The sequence below is a fragment of the Zootoca vivipara genome, chromosome Z, assembly GCF_963506605.1.
Source record: "Zootoca vivipara chromosome Z, rZooViv1.1, whole genome shotgun sequence".
NCBI classification, from domain to species: Eukaryota; Metazoa; Chordata; class Lepidosauria; order Squamata; family Lacertidae; genus Zootoca; species Zootoca vivipara.
In genome coordinates, this window is record NC_083294.1 from 25,989,182 (window position 1) to 25,995,181 (window position 6,000).

Here is a 6,000-nt window from a genome sequence, read left to right on the forward strand (position 1 = left end):
GAATTCCACCCATTATATTAAGATATCGAGGTATGGGCAAGCTGCATAACATGAAGCTTGGCCCTAAACTGCTATCCAAGTAAGTAATCTCTCCTCCTTGATCACCACCAGAGACAAATACAGCTTTTTGTGTTACTGCTGTCATAAATCGTTTAATAAATCGTATGTCCAAACATACGGACAAGCCTGCAGCTAGAGAAACCATGTTATTTCTCCTCCATGCAGTGAGGCCTGATAAGGCAGGTAAGAAACAGCTGGGGAGAGATGCAGCTGTGGACAGTGAGACATCAGAGTTTCTTGTAACCGAGCGGGAAGTGAAAGCATGAGACAAAAAAAAGGGCTTTGTTAGGATATTCTTCTCACGGAGCTATGGACAGAGTGGTTTAACAGTGTGTATCTCTTCCCAGGGAAATATCACAATGGTAGCTCTGGGAGAGGAACAGGGGTACCTTAACAAATCAGCAGTCTGAACAAACTACACTTCCCAGGATTCTTTGAGGGTTGCTTGAGGGATGCAGTTTGAAGTGGCATGATAGTGCTTTAAATGCATAGTGCAGATGGGTCCACCATTGAACCAAAGCACACAAGGCAGAAGGTGCTGGGAAGGAACCTGAGGGGCTGGCAGGGTACAGGGTGAGGTGTGATGCCTCAGACTATAACCAACAAGAAATTGCTGGAGCGCATTCATGTTAATATCCTGTCCCTAAGAAACAATTGTAAACTGAACTGTCCAGTGGTTGACACTATTTGCGCACAGGAAGAAATGTACTCGCAGCATGGACACCAGACCTTTTGAAATAGCCCTGTCCATGGAACAACTTGTTAAAAGATCTTGTTCCTCAGAGAGTATAAATGTGGTGATTTTGCAGAATAAACCCCTGAGAGTACAAATTCCACCCCCACCCCCCCAAACACACCATCCCCCACCAGCTACCACAAAGAGAAATAAATCTCTACAGCAACCTGCATTATTAACTACTTGAGCACCCATACATTAGATGAACTCTGGGTCTCAGCCTGCTTTAATGTAGCCACTGTAACCTGAATAGAATGAGGGATGGTTGTGTGAAGCCACGAGGGAGTTCCTTTTTTAGATGTTAGAGCCATAGGTCACTGAATGGGTTAATTGCACCCACTTATCTTTTTAACGCTGAGCTATGATGTTTAGACTAAACCCCTTTAAAGCATTTAATCCCTGACAACTGGTGTTACAGCATTTAGTTTCTAAATGTACAAGGGCTATCAAATTTTATGGTATAACAAAATTAAGGTGTTACGACCAGCAGTGGGAACATACCTATTTTTACCTCTCTAAACTATAAATACTTAAGGTAGAGCCAAGACTGAAGAATGTTTCCAAACCTATAAAAAAGTAGCTCCTAATTTCACGTTTCAGAATAGAATACGGAGTGTTATGCTGCAGTATTTTAGAACTGCACAGTGCTTTTATTTTAAAGCCTTTGGCTGTTCATTGTGCATATGGCTCGGATGCTTAAATCCTCCTTAATGTCAGCTGAAGTGCATGCAGGACTTCAGTGTGTGAGTTTAGTACCTTATACAGGCCTAAATGTATAGTCTCAGGTTCTGTCAGGAGCTCAGTCCTGTTATTATGCAACTAAATGTTTCCTCGTCATCTGGAGGACAGAAAAATGAGAATGGGCCTTTTCTGCAGTGGCTCCATGCTTGTGGAATGCTGTCCCCAGGGGGGCTCACCTGGCACCTTCATTACACATCTTTAGGCGCTAGACAAAACATTCCTCTTCTCCCAGGCCTTTGGCTAATTAAACAATCCATGGCCTTTTAAACTGGGGTGGGGTATTGTTTTCGTTTGTTACTATGATATGTATTTTTAAAATGTTTTTATATTGCAAACCGCTCTGTGATCCTCGGATGAAGTGCAGCATAGAAATGTAATAAATAAATAAATAATAAAAACAAATATGATTCTATGCATTGTGGTACTGAATGTTAGAACTAATTCATGAGTTATGAATTATCCACATGATTTATATGAATAAAAACATTCAAAGCTGTTGAGGATGGAAGAGCAGATAGGAGATTGGGCAGATGTCAACTGGGATGGAAATAACAGTGTATGGAGGACTCTTGTGTCACCAGGAACATCAAGTAGATAAAGTCCTCACCACAGTGAACACCATGGAGAATGATTACCATTCATGTCTATGGGAAAACATAAAGTCCTGTTTTTCCGTGCAACAGTGCAGTGGGGTGGGGGGGACATCTGTGAAGAACATGTCCCATATTCTATTCTGTGATCAATGAGGTGAACCTGCCCATTGAACCAGCATAAGAGGGAAGATGGTTGGGGGCTGGAAAATTGGCAGGCTTATACTGTGACGTACCCACCCTACCCACCCTAATGGCCAGACTTCACTGACTGCACCCACTCCCAACCACCACATTGTTGGTGTAATGTGAATAATGGCTTAAACTACACAGTGCTTCTTCCATGTCTTGAGTTAGCATATCTCCCACCTCTGGGTGTTCAGAGATTGGGTGTAGGATTTGCTGGGTCATTCACCCTCCCATTGGTTCAAAGGTGTAGAGACAGGTGTAATAGTCTCTAGGGCAGGGGTCCCCAGACTTACCGGGCTTCGGGCCGGTGTCCGCCGCGCCGACCACGCGGCGGGCCGGAGGGCAGGGGAGTGCGCGTGCAGCGGGCCGGAGGGCGGGGGAGTGCGTGCCCGTGTACATGCGCACACGCACACGGTCGGAAAAAAATCGCCGAAAATCCTTTGTGCGCATGCGTATGGGCCTCTCCCGACCCAGAAGAGGTCATTTCCGGTGCACTTCCGGGTCGGGGGAGGCCCATACGCATGCACACAAGTGATTTTTTCCCGATTTTGAAGATCGCCGCCGCGCCGCTCGCTGTAAGAGCAGACGGCGGCAGCGGGCGGCGGGGGTCGTCGCAGGCCGGATTGGGAGGCCAATTGGGCCGCATCCGGCCCGGGGGCCGTAGTCTGGGGACCCCTGCTCTAGGGCATTGCTTTCCTTATGGCCCTGTTGCATGTCATGTTGTCTTGTCGTGTCATGCTATCCTGTTTGCTGCCGGGGGCAGGGAAACTGTTTTAACTGAGAAGAGCATGGGAGTTTAGCATTGTAATTTCACATGGATCAATTTTGGGGCAGAATCCCAGCATACGGTTCTTCTTGCCATTTAAAATTTGGTGTGACCTGGTGTTCCACAGTTCCATAAAGCATTGCTGTGTAAAAGGAACAATAAGACATTGGGGCAGAAGCACTGTCTTCTGTGTGCTGGTCCTTCATACCCTTGAGTACCCCCCCCCCAGAAGAAAAGCACTGTAACACACTAAACTAAATGTCTGAATGCAGTCTTAGTCACATTAATTATTATTTTTAAGGGTCTGCTCTGAGTAAAACATAGCTGAATGCCTCCCAAGGTCCCCAAGAGCACATACAGAATTTATGCACTTGGAGGTTGTGGGGAGGGGGGCGCAACAAGTGTGGTGCTGCTCTCTCTCTCTCCCCCCCCCCAAAAATGCTTTTGGTGAACCTGATATTTCCTTATGAAAATGGCTACGATATAAGCAATAAGACACCAGCAGAGTTAGGGATATAGCTTCTAGATTGGACCTAGCAGGAAATACCACAATCATACTTCTTCTTCTTCTTTTAAATCTTTCTGTACTTTTACAAGTACTTGTAATTGACAGTGTGCTTCAGCCCCAGCTGTGTTGTGCAATTTAACATCATGAAGGCTTTCAATTTCCTTTAACTTTCTAATATGTTCCAAAGTCACTTTTTCTTAGGTTCTTGGCATAACCAGTCTTCTTTGAATTATTATAGAACAAACAGCAAGTGGCAGGCAATTCGGAAGAAATTATGTGGTGTTTGAGAATTTAAAAGACCTTTTGCATTTCCTTCTTGCAAATTTGCAAAAAGGAAAAGGCAAGTGAGGGACTAGAAATGAAACTTTAATGTGGATATGATATGTGCCCTTTGCCACTTGATGGAACTTCTGCTGTGCTTTTGCACAGAATCATAATATCTCTGAACAGAAGAAAAGCCTTCACAATTAATATACCAAAACTATATATCAACATTCTGCATATACACTGAAAAGGTAAAAGGGGGAGAAAGAACTGCTGTTTGCTCTTTTTATCATTCTATTTCATCAAGATACTGGTGAATACTTATTTGCATAATCTTATTCTTTTTATTTTCTATAGAAAAATACTGTGGGTTCCATAAAACTGTGCACCGAGTAACCCCCTCCCCCATGCACCCTTGGTCATATTTGTCAACCTCCTCAGCATACATCCCAGTTTGGTGCCATCTGCAAATTGGGTGAACATCCACTAAAGTTCCTTCATGCAAGTTGTTTATAAAGACATTGAACAACAATGGCCCAGGACAGAACCCTTTGGCATCCCACTGACGATGAGGAACCATAACTGCCAAGTACCCAGTTTTCCCCGGGAACCCCCCGTATTTTCTTACTGTTTCCCGCAGGTGTCCCGAATGGCAAAATACCCCGGATTACGGAGCTCCTGCCGGCAGCCATGTTCTTCTGGTGCCGCACTGGCACCGGAAGTCGCTTCTATGCACTTCCGGACATGCGTAGAAGCGACTTCCGATGCCACTGTGCCCATTTCCAAAATGTCCGCAGCGCCAGAAGTCGCTCTCATTTTGGAAATGGGCACAGAGGCATCGGAAGTCGCTTCTACACATGTCCGGAAGTGCGTAGAAGCAACTTCCGGTGCCGCGGCGCTGCTGATCCCGGATTTTTCAATCCGGAACTTGGCACCTATGTGAGGAACCATTAGTGAGCACTCTTTGGGTTCAGTCAGTCAACCCAGCTACAAATCCAACTAACACTTGTCTCATCCAGCCCACACTTTATCAGCTTCTCTGAAAGAATATCAAGGGAGATTTTGTCAAAAGCCTAACAGAAATCAAGATACTTTATATCCACAGCAATCCCCTAATCCACCAAGCTTGTAACTCTATAAAAGAAAAAAGTCTGGCAAGACTTGTTTTTGAGAAACCCATGCTGAGTCTGAGTAATCACATCATCCTTTTCTAAGTGCTTGCAGACTGTTTAATTATCTGATGCAGGGCCCTTCCTAGTATCGAGGTCAAGCAGACTAGTCAGTGGTCACCTGGGTCTGCTTTTTTTCCCCTTGTTGAAGATGAGGCCATTTCCCACCTTCAGTTTGCAGGGACCTCACCTGTTCTCCAAGAATTCTGAAAGATTATAGACACAGGCTCTGAGATTACACCCGCTAACTCCTTTAGCACCCTTGAGTGCAGCTCATCAGGTTCTAGAGATTTAAATCATGAGAAGTGAAATTATTTGTAACAGTGTTTTACTGAAAATTAATGAAAATATAAATAATTTTTTAAACTGAAATTAAATGCAGCATGGCAATTCAATCACTCAAAAGCCTGGGCAAATATTTATTTATCTGGAGCATTTGTAACCCCCTCTTCAGCCAAAAAAGGCTCCCAGAGCAGCTTATATAACAATCAAAATAAGACAGTCCCTACCTGAAGACATACAATCTAAAAAATATGGCACACAAGGCAAAGGGGACAAGGAAGGAAGAGGAAAAAATCAAAACTCAAGTACCAATTTCTAAATCATGAAATACTCACCAGTCACACTCATGCTTTCACCACAGATGCAGCTTATCAGCATTCCAACTCTCGTTCGGAAGCCAAGTTAACTCACATGCCCAACCACAACCCCAGTTGATCCAGCCACTTCCCTAGGAGCAAGCCCTTCCATAACTAATCGCCCTGGGGGAGTGCCCTCTCTCCCCCCCATAGGAGCTTTGCCGGTGGCTAGTCTCACAGTTAAGTCAGGCCCCACATCATCCCTGCTTCTGTGTGTGCAGTGGTAGCCAAAGTCATTTTGCTCCCTGAGGTGCAATAGCAAATGGTATCCCACCCTTTACCCACCTGTCTAAGTCTATCAACATAGTACAGTGGGCTTCTGACACAAGTTGTTCTGAC